General features: G+C 47.7%; 1 protein-coding gene across 6 annotated transcripts in view; it reads left to right on the top strand.

Annotated features, from left to right (window-relative positions):
* The window catches only part of CNOT4 (CCR4-NOT transcription complex subunit 4), a 753,420-nt gene that overhangs the window by 46,148 nt on the left and 693,559 nt on the right, over nucleotides 1-13,713 (top strand). The gene's annotated exons all lie outside the window — the stretch shown is intronic.

Raw genomic sequence — 13,713 nt, 5'->3', positions numbered from 1 at the left:
GATCATTCAAGAGATTATAGACTGGTAAATCAAGCTGCTTTACATTCCTTCAAGACTTAGCCTGAAGGCTGCTCTCCATAGCTACCTCTAGGATAGCTTTCAATAAAGGTTGTCTTTAAGCATTCACCCTAAGGGGTTGTTTAGACTGATACAAGGTGCCCACTAGAACTAGTGGACAGCATATACCGGGCCACCTTCTCACACTGGCTATTTGTGCTTCTTTACCTTTTATGCAGCACGCCGAGCATCATCTTCTAGAGCATATGTTTCCTGGGGTTTGGTCCTGAGCATTGTCCTTTGACAGCCTTATTTCTAAAAAGCAGTTCAGCGGCCTAAACTCTAAGTAGCTATAGTTACGTTGAAGCATTAGATTGCTCGCCTTAGCTTTCACTTCCTCCGTCTGGCAAGTAGTCACGTTAGAATACACTTCTAATTATATTGTAAATTTCATGGAATCAGTGTTAGGAAAACTTAAAGGTACATTTTTCCAGAGTTGAAAAAATTGCTTTAAAGTGCATTTCATCCAAGATCTCCAACTCTTTCACGACATTCCTTTGGGTACATTTGTTTCACCCGCCTTAATTTAAATTGCATAATCCTCGTTGCAGTCTGTTTCTTCTATATAACGACGCTTTCCGTTTTATTCTGCGTCACTTTCCATTGTCCGTGTACAGATATCCTATTTTATTTTTGCTGTGCCCCCAGTTTGATGTCGGGCTGACTTGTTGTGCCTGACCCTGAGCACATACGTTTATAATCCTGTTTTGAAAATATCTGTTGATAGCCCTGGCAGTTTTCTTTCAGACTGGGGTGTTTGTCTTGCACAAGCGCACCAGCAGGCTCAGTGAGTCAAACTAGGGGATCAGATTTGGCATGGTATCAGTTGTTTTCCTGCATGGAGCAATTTCATGGGTATGTGGAAACTGCAGGCTAATAGAAAAAAATGCTCATTTCTTATTTTTCCATTCTGAGAAGGTTATGGTCATGACGGGGAAGGACGGACGTGATTTTTTTTCTCCTAAGTGTCTGAGGCTAGTCCTACCCTTTGACATGCATACAAATGCAGAAGTATTGCATACATATTCAGGCTGGCTTTACTATGGGCCTCGTTGTTTCCCAGTAATTCTTAACTGGTATTTCAGTGGTGTTTCGAGCCTAATACAATTGACAGTGAACAGTAACAAATAGGAAGCACTCAATTTAGCAGAGGTATATTGTAAAGCAACTGACATTCTACCGTAAAAACCCAAATCCAGTCCTGTAATACATATGGGGCATTCCACCTGGGCGAGGACAGGTCAAAGCTGTCGCCTATTATACAGGATAGCAACTGTGAAGTGTTCAGTGTAAGGTGCTGCCGTCCTGTTGAGTTAGTGAGCACCAGTCTCCTTCATGGCGTGAGTGGATTAACGTGGACCCAGTCTACTGACATTCTGGGTCACTCTGGCCGCTGCCTGTGTTGTGAGGTATAGTGGGCATAAGAAATCCTGTCATCTGTCCCCGCGTTTCCTGAGGGTGTAAAAAGGGTTCCCAGACCTGGACATATGCGTCCTTTTGAGCATTCCTTTTATAGCTAATGTGTTTGCGTTTTGCCAATTTGGACAGCTAGTCTGGTCCACTGGGCACTTTCTTTTTTTACTCCAGTGGCGTAGGATGCATAGTTTAATTTTAGCCAGGCCTCTCACCAGCCACAGTTTGCCAAGCTTTGTGGGAATTTCCTAGCCAGTCATATCATGGAGAAGAGCCTGTTTGGGTGAGAGCGTCAACAGTAATCTGCAATGCCCTGGGCAGGACCGCAAGATGTGTATTATGTCACACCCCCATGTGTATCTCTGGCTGTCATGGTGTGGTAGCAGGCCCGCTCTGTGCAATCGCATGTGGGCCTCATCTTATTACCATTGTGTGTTTCGTGAAAATCTGATCTTCTTTCCTTGCTTTATAAATACTAGAGTTAGTTGTATTTCCAGTTGTTGCATTCTTGTCTCTTACAGGTGCAGATAAGAGTACCAACCTTTGCCCAATCCTTGATTATTGCAGGATTTAGGGTGCCCTGTTGTTGATTTACTGTACCTTGTTCATTTTCTGTTAAGCTCAAAGATCTGTCATCATTCCTTTGAACTTGCACTGCCGAGTCTCAGGAACTACGTCAGGTGAAGCACTACAGTGAACATACGTGATGTTTACCCATAACCAGCAACTGACCCGGAGGAATAGTCGTGCAAAAAAAACAAAATAGCCGCACATCCACATCTACAGGCACTGTACGTTACACTTTACACCTTGTAGCCGCAGATGTTTGTCGTTTTTCAAGAGTCTAATTAGCAGTGAGCCTCACCTTTTTCAAGCCAAGCAACTGTGGTGAACATAGCCTGTGGAACTTGATGAGCCTGTCTCTACCAGTGTACAATTCCCATAACAGGCAAAGATGTTCTGACAAAACATCGAACATTCTGATCTATATCATAGTAAACCCATCCAGTTACCATTGAGCAAGGACTTCACTTGGACAGCGATTGCAAGTACATTACATTTTATGTATGTTTGCAGCCAGTTGTTACTTACACTCTACTTTACTTGAATCCTGCAGCTGGCCAGGCCAGCCCTACCATAACAAGTGTCACTCATCTCAGGTTAGACTAATGCTTCCTGAGAATTCTTCCGCATTACTGGAGGGCCCCTAATGCTCACGACAACCCGCTGTTGAGCTGACAGTGGGTTCTGACCATCAGTAAACTGCTTCTTGCTCTATGCTCTTGTTCTCGCATATTGCTGCTACTTGTAGGCAAATGCGTGGGTGCCTTGGTTAAGTGTACTGAAGTCCCAGCCACAGAGTGTGCCAGCGATTCGGATAGGAGCTCAGCCCAGCCTCGTTTCCAAGGCAAGCAATGTGATTGGAGCGTGCTGCAGAGTCTCCGATTGGGTTTTTAAGAAGATTGTGAGCCATGGAAAAATGTGGAGTTGGCAGGCTGCCCTGGGTGGTTTGAGACGCTTGGCCTCGTCCTGTGCTCCGCACAACTGCACCACCACCTGACCCCTGCTGCCCAGAGGACCTTGGAAATAGCACTGTTACGTTGCGGTAATGATGAGCAGAGCCTTAACTGTGTGCCCACTGCCTTTGCAGGTTAAAAGGTTAATTGCTGGTCACACAATGCAAGGAAGAGCATTGAAGATAGACTTTACTCTCCCGCCTAAACAAATCCCCCCCCCCCCCCCCTTCACCACCAAAAAAAAAAAAAAAAAAGTTTACTTGTGTAAGTTTTCTTGGCTAAAGGGAATAAAAAAGGAGAGACATAGATGCGTCTTTTGAGAGCTTCTGGGGCACTGCTGTTGCGTTAATTATCATTGTGACCACTTCTGTGATATTCCTATAGGAAATGCTTACCTGAGAGTTTTGAAAGGTCATAGGCACCGAGGACGTAAAGATGTTTCAGGTTATGTCCCTGGCCTCACTATCTCCCCCACCTATGGACACTTCAGAACTCTCATGTTTGCTTGCCTAATGCATGTGTGGCTTATCTATCCGTTTATTTTTTTTATTTTTTCTTAGGGACTGTGGAAACGTAAACTATACCAGCCATTCTTAAATAAAGCAGGAAGTCTGATTATTCGATTGTTTCCATTAATTGTCATCCCAGTCAAGTTGGGATTAACAAATGAAACCTCGGAAATTAGCGTATGTAGGTTCTATCTTTTTTTTAATTAAAAAAGCTTAAATCGATATATGTCAAGTACACTCCGGATTTTGTAGTTTAAGTGTCTGTACTTTAAGTTGTCGACAAATTTTCTCCACACCTATATTGCATTACCCAAGTGTATACATAAGATTGAGGTGGGCTTGATATCCTTTGTACACCTTGTCAACGCCAATTAAGGTTTGTGGAACATAACCGTGGACTTACACCGGTTTCCTAATGCATTGAAAGCAACGTTTCCCTACATTGAATGAATTCATAAATCAATAAGAATTTTAGAGTGCTACAGTGACCTGAAAAGGTATCCTGGTTCTGGAGGAAGTGATTGACCGGATCAGTGCCATAGAAGATTGAGTAGTACTGAATGCTGTAAATTGTACTTTCAGAACCTTGTGAAAAGCTGGGTGAACTCTTGAATATAAACGATACCGCGACAAAGAGATCCACATGTTCCCAAACTACAAGGGCACCAAACAGGTCAAGTTACAATTCTTGAAAAGCTAGTGAGTTATTAATGGCATTCTTTGAATACTATTTATATAGGCAGAGGGACTGTGATTACTGTGTGTTAAAAAGAGGGTAAATGCCACCCTTCTACGAATGGCAGCAGTATCCTCAAAGAATCGTGCCTTAATCTGTAGTGGTCGCTGCAGTGGTATTAGCAGTTCAAGAGACCAACACCAATGGAACCAAGTAAAGGGCTGCTTAGCCTGCAGGTGAAAATGAAGGGCATGGGATTGTTGTAAGGGTAATTTTCTGAAAGACCTAATAAAATGAATGTGCTTTATCTGTCTGCATTATATTTACCCGACCATAAAGTGTTTGCGTTTTTTCTTATGTAGTTTTGTTTGTTGTCTGAAAAGAATACAACAAAGTTAATGTTGCAAGACATTTAAAATGATGCTCTGCCCTTGACTGTTTCAATAGGAGTGTATACCTGTGCCATTTTTGTAAACAGGAGTACTTTTCATCTTATCAATAATTAGTTTTCCTTTCTTTTATCTTTTGCTTCCCACATCCGCTCCAACGTGATACGGCGGATCACCACCATATGAGCCAAACACAAGTTTGTTTTTTGCAGGAGCTTTCTATCTTTGCACAGAGCTTCGAGTTCCTTTAATATTTACTCTAGTTGTAACAACCATATCTTTTCTGAACCAAGTCAATATATACTTATGGAGTTGAGGCATAAAAAATGGCATCACAATGTCTCCATGTTCTCTCAGCTGTGCACAGTGAAATGCAGTCTGTTCTTCTGACCTTTTAAACAACCATTGGCAATAGCTATAGGTCTGGTTTATGGATAAAAGTGCATTTTTTTCCCAGTCATTGTTACGTTTAGGCACTCAAGGCATCATACAATCACTCTATCTTCACTCATCTTTGCACGCATGAATCCATTCATCCACTGACTCATTCTTGCTTTGACCCTATGACACAACCGCAATTAAACACAAACTTAGCAACATATGCAGGCTAAATTAAGAGTACACCTAGAAAAGCAAAAACATGTTATTTAAACACGATGGATAAATGTTTGCAGTAGCAAAACTAAAAACAGCACCTGGGGTTCACCTTTCAGATGGAATTGTAAATAGTAGTATATTGTTTTAAAGTTCCAGCATGGCCTTCACATTTAGAACCAATGTGTTGGCCATCTTGAAATGGTTAAACAAAAACACACTATGGACAGCAGCATTCAGTATTGGTCTCCTGATTTTTGAGGAAGTGGTCACATGGGATACGGTGCACTGCTGATTAAATGAGCGGCACTCAAAAGACCTGTTGGCACTGCCTGTCTTGAGAGCTGTAGTAGCCTCTTAATAACATTTGAAATAAAAAGGGGAAGATAGGAAATCAAAGAGGAACTATAAATGGAGCATTCCTTTTCAGGTGAATGTACAAGCGCAATGAGAAAATGGCGTCATTCACAGGGCTAGAGAGCCAATGACTGATGTGAACTCTACAATTTTTCCATGCACTATTATGTCCTAGATCAAAGCATAGTGTAAATGATAGGCCAATTGCAGAATAGAGCTGATCTAAATCCATATCTATATGGATATATTTATATCCTTTCAGACAGCTATGAAGATATTGTAGCAAGAATTATTACAGTGCTAATCTTCTACCCTAGGGATTGTAAGAGGCAGTAACTAACACTAAAATCATTCCCTAAAAAGGTGATCTGACATTTCATGTAAAACAAAAAAAAAACGTATCTCTAGGCTTTAAAACGGAGAAATAACAATTTGCGCTTAAATGACCATTTACTAATGTGCTTTTCGCAATCAATATGTCAGACGTACTGGGTTTCTCACAACTTTTCGTTATAAACAGATCAGTCATATGGCATTTGAAGTATTCTTTCCCAGTGAATCAATCAGTCCTCAAGCTGTTATCGGTGTCACCATAACCAACTGAGGCCACTTGTACGGTTCAAGCTTTTCCACAAGTTAACTATCGTATATTCATTCATAAAATTACGTAAATATATAATACAGTTGTGCAAAGCAACATGCTATCTCTCCTAAGAGTGCCTAATAATTCTGACCAAGCAAATCTTCTATATCTATGCTTTGTGAACGGGGTAATCAGAACCAAACCCCTTCCCTACTACCGTAATTATAATGCAAAGGTAATCTATGACATTCCATGTAACAGATTGCCCATGTTTAGGCTTTCATGTAGAGCAAGAACAATCTACTCTTGAATGCCTTGACTTTAACACATGCTTTTCACAATCAATATATCATATCGATATAGTGGAAGAGATGTGGCGCAGCGGCCAGGGTGCCTGACTCCGGACTACAGGGTTCACGGTTCGATTCCTGCGGCAGGTTAGCCCAGCACCATGTGACTCTAGGCAATAGCTCGCTTAATCTTCCCGAGGGCCCCCGGCGCCGGGACACCACTTTGGAGGTACCTGTGTGCTTTACAAATACTGGTATTTCATTTAATTTCATTTCATATCTACTGCCTTTATCCTAACTTTTCATGATAAACATTCCGCCTTATAATCTTCATCATGGACTTATCGCCATAACCATCTTAGACTTGTGTTGTCCAAAAACCTTCCCAAAAGGAAACCACCAGGCATGCTGTAATAAATTTACAAATATTTTCTAAATACCATTGTCAAAACAATATCAAATCTCTACTAATAGACAAATAAGGATTACAGTAGTGCAATTTGGTCTATCTCAATGGTTTGCTCGCAAGGGGTCACCGCCACCAAAACCATTGTCTACAATGGCAGTCTGCGAGATTCCATGTGCCAGAACACCAGCCTACATGTTTCATATAGTACAATAGCGATCCATCCTTCAGAGCCTGTTTTTGACATATTCTCACAGAGTAAACCCTCTGTACCCATGGTTTGTCACACAAGGTAAACCACCCCAAAACGTTTGCCTAATGCAATCTGTGAGATTCTATGTAGCAAAATACGTGTTTGTAGGCTTTAATATAGAGTGATAAAATACACTTAAATGCCTATTGTCTTTAATATATGCTTTTCACAATAAATATGTCTGGCCTATTGCCTTTATCACTGCTTTTAAAAGCAAACCGATCAGGCCTATAGTCGTGATTATTGGCTTGCCCAAAAAACAACTTAGTCCTACTGTATCTAGTAAAGGTTTTGCCATAAAGCAATGTTAGTGGAAGCACACATTACCACCAGGTCCCTAATGTCCTCGTCCCCTTCATTAACATATTGGAGATAACCATCTCCCGACAGGAAAAAAAGAGCAGAGGCATGCTGGGACCCTAATACTGCCCCCCCCCCCCTGCCCACCGGGAGTACATAAGCAGTACTTACCCAGCATCCTGTCTGTTCTTTTTTTTCTGTCTATCCACAGAATGGACGTGGTGTGCTGTTCTGCTGCTCCTGCTGGGCTGGTGTGGCGTTCCTTTCTTCCTCCCCCCTCCCCCCCCGGGCGGGGGGGGGGTTCCTGGTCTGTCTCCTGGCCTGCCGGGCTTGCTGGGGGTCGTGACGGTGGTGGCTGGTGTGCTGCCTGGATCCTGTGGGACCTTTGCGGCTGGTGCGCTCCCGTGTGCTTCCGGGTCGCGTGCACGTCTTCCTGCAGCTGGGCGTTTGGGAGACATGCCGCCTTTCCTGTGTGCCGTGCCTTCCCGCTGTTGGGGTGGGGGCCTTGCTGCTGGTGGTGTCCGGCCCCTGCCCCGGGTGAGTCCCGCATTGCGGTTTTGTTGATTCTTCGCTCCGCATTGGTGCAATTTCTTTCATTCAGGTCCGTGATGGGTGGCGGAGGCTCCTGGGGATGCCGGGGTTTGAACCCGGGACCTCATGCATGCGAAGCATGCGCTCTGCCGCTGAGCTACATCCCGACCGGCGCGCTCACGGCTTCTCTTTATACTGGCGCTGTCCTGGTGGTTTGCTCTTCGCTGTCACTTGACTGTACGGGGGTGTTGGGGTGCGTGGCTCCTTGCTCCTCCTTCTGTCTGGCTACTATGTGTCAGAGTGCTTCTTCTGCTGTTGGAGTTTGTGCCTGCGGCGGTGTGACGCTCCTTCTGGCTGCTGCCTCTGCGTGTGCTGATTTCTTCCGAGGTGTGGATGCTTGCCGCTTGGGCTTCCTCTTTTGTGGCTGGGGTTCCGGGTTGGAGCCTAACATGGGCTCGGCATCCTGTGTTTCTGCGCTGTAAGCCTGGTCTCCTTGCGCACTTGTATGTGTCCTTGTGTGCCGTCCCTGGTGTTTTTGTGGGGCGCTCCGGTGCCTTCGTGTCGGGTTCACGCTCTGTGGCTGTTTGAATTACAGTTCTCTGCTGCACTTCAGGTGTTTGCGTGGTGCGACGTAGAGATGGTATGCTCCATTCTCTTTTCCCCGTGTCTGCCCCACTCTGTCCTGTCCCCAGTGTGTGGTGGGGTTCCGTTCCCGTGGTGCACTCGTTGGTTCTAATCGATTGTGCACTGGGGCTGCTGTGAGGTCCCTTTCTTTTCGGGTAAGCGGGGCTTCTTCCCTTTTTTCCTTCTTGGATGTTTCTCGTGTTCTCCCCATGCTTGCCGCCTGCGGGCCTGGTTGGCTGTTGCTGGCCTTCTGCTGCGGGGTTCCTGTGCCTGCTGGTGGTGTTTTTTGCTGCCTCCTGCGTGTGGGGCGTGTGTTCTGCCGCAGCTTCTTGGCTTTTGGCTGCTGGGCCCCTCTGGCTTTTTGGGCGCTTCCTGCTCGTCCCACGCTGCTAGTTGTTCTTTTCCCCCTGCTCCTGTAGCACCTCGGTTTTGTGTGTGGTGCTGGTCCTCCCGCTCCTGTTCTGTTTTTGGCGGGTTGGCCATGGCCAGGTTGGGAGGCGGTGGCTCCTGGTGTTTTTGCCAGGGTTTGTACCTAGGGCCTCCTGCTTGCATTCTGCTGCTGCACTGCGTCCCCACTTTTGCCCTCCTGTGGGGCTGGGGTTCTTGCCTGGTTGGGCTGTTCCTCGTCCTTGGCTCCTGCCCTCCTGCCCTCCTGGGTGTTCCGGGTGACTGGGCTGGTGTCCTGGTGTGTTCGGTGCTGCCAGTGTTTTGGTTCGCCATGTGGGCTGTCTTTTGTGGCCTTGTCTCTCCTGCGGGGGCCTAGTCACCGGTTTGGCTCTCTGCCTCTGCGGCCTCCTGCTCCTTGGCAGCCGGGGCTGGCGCGGCGCATCCGCTGCTGCTTGCAGCTGGTCTGTGCCGCCTTGTCCCCTTGACGCTTTTCCCTCCTGGGCTTCTATGTTGCTCTGCTGGGTGTCTGTGGGCTTTGTTGCTCGTCACCGCTTTGCCTCTGTGGGGCGTGACCTCGCTGGGTGGTGTGTCTGGGGCTCGTGGTCCTCTCTTGGCCGCTTGTGCTTGCCCTCTTTATCTCTTGGTCCTGCCGGGGTCTGTCCGTTTTTCGGCTTTTTCTGCGCAGTCCTGCTGCTGGGTGTTGTTGGGGCTCGTGCTGTGGTCTGGCCTGGAGTGGGCTGGGTTCCTGGGTTGGATTTCCCTTCCCGGGGGTCCTTGCCTGTGCGGCTGGCTCTGTTCCTCTGCTGCCGTCCGGTTCAGCTGTTTGTGTGCCCTGTTTGGCTGTGGCGTGGGTTCTTTTGGCCTCTCTTCGGGGTTGCTCGTTCTGTCTGCTGGAGTGAGGTTTCCCCTTCCTTTCTGGGGTCTGGCTGGAGTGAGGTTTCCCCTTCCTTTCTGGGGTCTGTCCTCCCTGGGGTTCGGGTGTTGGCATGTGCTGGGGGGCTTCTTTTCCTGTTGCTGCTTCTTTTTGCTGCTGTTGTGTTCTCTTTGCACCTTTCTGGGGCTTCCGGTTTGTATTCCGGGCACTCCTGTGTGCTTGGGTTCCTTTGTGGGGGGGATGTCTGCGTGCTGTCTTCTATTTCCTGACTCTTCCGTGTTGGGTGCTGTTTTTTGGTTGCTCCTGGCTCTGGCGATGGCTGTTCCTGGTTTCTGGGGTTCCTTGGTGTGGTCTTGTGTTCCCCTGCTTCTGCGGCGCTCCTGCTTGTTTCCTGGGCTTGCATTTGGCTTCTTTCGGTGGGCCCTGGTCGCCCCTCCTATTTCCTATGGCGGTCCTGCACTCGCCTGGTCTCTGTGATTCCGCTTGGTCGGGCCTGGTTTCTTCCTGCTTGTGGCTACCTGGGGGTGCCTGTGGCTGTCAGCTTCTCAGGATGGTGGGGTTGGGCCCTGCTCTCCCTTTCCTTTGCGTCCTCCCTGGGGTGTGTTTCCAGTGGCGGTTCGCGTTTTGCCTCTCTGGCATTCGTGCCTCTGTTGTTTGGGGCCTGGCTCTCTTTCGCTGGTGCTGTGTCTTTGGCTTGGCTCTGGTTTTCCCCTCTTTTGGTCAGCTGGGGTTTCGGTTTCTGCTTGTTTTGGGCATCTGTTGGTCACCTTTTTTTCGGACGTGCGTCCTTGCCTGTGCGCTCTCGGTGGATCCTGGCGGGGTGCTCTCTTGGTTTTGTGCCGCGTCCTGGTGGGTCCTTCTGGGCCTGCTTCTGCCTCCGATTTTCTTCCCGGGCTTGGTTCACCTCTGGTTGGGTGTCTGTGTTAATGCCTGGGGTTCCGTTGGGTTCCTGGGGTTCCGTTGGGCTTCGGTTTCCCCGTTGCTCCGGTCCGGCTGGCTGCCCTCTTTATTTTTTTTCCTGGGCTGCGGGTCCCTTGTCCGGACCTGTGTGGGTCCTGGTGTTCGGTGCTTCTGGGTTGACTTGTCTGGGGTTGCCTCCTGTTGCTCCTGGTCTGCGGGCTTCCTTCTGGTTCAGCGTGGCCTCTGGCTGGGCCTCCTTGTCTTGCTCTCCCTCCTTGCTCCTGGGTGTCCGGGTTCTGCTGCTGCTTGGCCCTCTGCTTTCTCTGCTTCCTCTGGTTTCCGTTTTGGTGGTTTCCTGTGCTTGTTCTTTCTTCCGGCCTTCTGTTTGGTCCGGCGTTGGGTTGCTGGGGGTCTCGATCGGCCTCCCTGCCTTTCCTCTGCGTGGGCTTCTTCCGGGGCTGGTTAGGCCTGTGGGTCCTCCTGCCTTTGCGGGTTGCTGGGCTCCGGTCCTGGCTTCATGGTTCCTTGTCCCTTTGTTGCCCTCATTTTTTGCTGTCTCTTGGCTCCTCTTCGGCGTTGTCTGAGGTCGGGCCTGGTGGGTTTCCGGTCTGGGTGCTATGCGCCTTGGGGCTTTTTGTTCCGTGGCTCCGGCCCTTGCTGTGTGCTTGGCCTGGGTGTTTGGTGCCTGTGCGGTCGTCCGCCTTCTTGGCTTCTGTTTTTTCTGCCCTCTGTCTTGAGGATCTGGTTCGGTTCCAGGTTGCTTCCTCTGCTCTGCCTGTTCTTGGTTTTTGGCTGCCCTGTTCGGTTGGTGGTTTTTCTTCCTTCTGGGGGCTTTTGGCCTCCTGGGGTTTCGGGTTTCTGTCTCCTTCCCTGTCCTTTTTGGTCTGGTTGGGGTCTGGCTCCTGTTCTGCTCCCGTGCTCTTGCTGTGGTTCCTCCCCGGTCCTGGCCTCCTCTGCGGGGTTCGTTGGCTTTCTCCTCTGTGCTCTCGTCTGGCCGGGTCTTTCGGTTTGGTGAGCCGGTTTCTGGACTGTGCCTTCCTCCTCCTTTGTTGGTCTGGATGCTTGGGGGTGCGCCCCTTTGCCTGGGCTGGCCTTCTTTCTTTGGCCTTCTCCGGGGAGGTCGGGGTTTGCTTGGTGTCTGTGCGGCTGCCGGGTCCGGTGTGCCTTCCTGGTGGTTCTGGGCTGGGCGGGCTTGTCTGTCCTTGGCCGTGTCGTTTGGCCTGGTTGCCCTGTCTCCTTGGTTGGTGGCCTCGTTTTTGTGGTCCTGGCCTTGTGTTTTCTCGGTTGTCTCCGGTCCTTGTTTGGTGCTGGCTGGTTGCTTCCTGCGGTCTCCACTTCCCTCCTTCTCGGTGCTCCCTTGGGTTGCTGCATTTGGTGTGGTTTCCTGGGTGTGCTTTTGGTTTTGGAAGGCCGGTTTTCTGCTTTGGTATTCTCCAATATGTTACTGAAGGGGACAAGGACATAAGGGACCTGGGTGTAATGCTCTAATACTTGCCGGTAATCTTCATTACTCCGGGTCCCGTTGTCCTCGTCCCCTTCATACGCCTCTCTCTCACTCCCTCCCGGGCGGCCGGCCTTCCTGTCTGGGCTTGGTTGTACAGACGGTATGCTGGGTAAGTACTGCTTATGTGCTCCCGGTGGGAGGGGCAGTATTAGGTTCCCAGCATGCCTCTGCTCTTTATTTCTGTTGAGAGATGGTTATCTCTAATATGTTAATGAAGGGGACGAGGACAACGGGACCCGGAGTAATGAAGATTACCGGTAAGTAATAGAGCATTTGTATCAATCAAATCCTGTATTCTGGGGAACCAACATGTGAGTGGAGCCTACATTCTTCTCTCAAGAGTATTCTGAAAGATATATTTTTGCTTATCACATAAGTTCAAGTGACAGCTGCACTGTGAAGACCGACCTAAAAATCTATGTAGGCTAGTGTAGCCCTGGCCATTCCATACTTCTGAACACAAAACTAAACCATAAAGTCTGAAGTTAATGATGGAACGAGAGGGTACTGGGTGTGCAATACATTCCTTATGACTGCCCTCCCCATCTGTGCTGCTGCCAGAGAAAAACAAACACTGTAAAATATCTTGTTGTTTAAGACACTAACAGCATTACAGTGCCATGTGTGTACCCCTAGTAGAAATCCCTGTAGAAAGAAGGATGTGCTGTCATTTGCTTAAGTTCTGTAAAAATATATTGGCCACTATGTTGAGCAGGAGTGATAACGTTTTGAGGTGGAGGGAGTGGGGGGGGGGCGGTAATAGAAGAACTGCTGGAAGATTGGCAGCCAGTTGCCAAGCTGGTTGTTAGTGGTGGTTGGTTGTGGGAGGTGACTTTGTTGACCATGGATCACTGGAAGTTGAATTGTTCCATTCTCTGGGCCTTATACCTGTAACTAGGTTTGTTGAGTAATTAGTGAATGATAGGAGACAAACCCTGCTTTATGTAATGTGTGCATGCAACCTGTGAATGGGAAAGCATGAGGAGATATTCCAGTCCAAATACTTTGGTACTTAATGTGTCTTGTTTGCACTTATATTCCCCCTTTTGAACATTTTTTCTGGTGTCCCTTTTTTTCTATAGTTGAAAGTTTGGAAAATGACACATTGCCTTGGTGTTTTTTTTAACAGGTGAAATGAGAAAACATTTATGATAAACGCATGCATGTCTTTCAACTCATTCATGTCAGTGTGACTTTGGGGCAGTATTGGGTTCCAACCCCATAGTGCCAACTATGCTGGGACTTGAACACTGGCTTGAAAGTCACCCTTAGGACTTCGGACTGGTTGACAGCTGTGCTAGAGGTAGGTAATGTAGAGATAAACTGAAATTGTTTGGCTTTATTTGAGGCTTTTATTATACACTTTAGTCGAATCGGTGGATGGGAGATTATAAAATCATGCCCTACTATGGTTAAACATAGACCAGAAAAAATGGGTCTGTGCCAGATTATCCATATCATCACTGACAAAGGAAATTGGTTTCATTTAGCATCCGGGTATATACATTTACTTAATTTGGTTATCCTGAAAATTTGGCATCAATATTAC

This window comes from Triturus cristatus, chromosome 4_1, assembly GCF_964204655.1.
Source record: "Triturus cristatus chromosome 4_1, aTriCri1.1, whole genome shotgun sequence".
In the NCBI taxonomy this organism is placed as follows: Eukaryota; Metazoa; Chordata; class Amphibia; order Caudata; family Salamandridae; genus Triturus; species Triturus cristatus.
The sequence above is the reverse complement of the archived record's forward strand: the minus strand, read 5'-3'. Positions and strand labels throughout refer to the sequence as shown.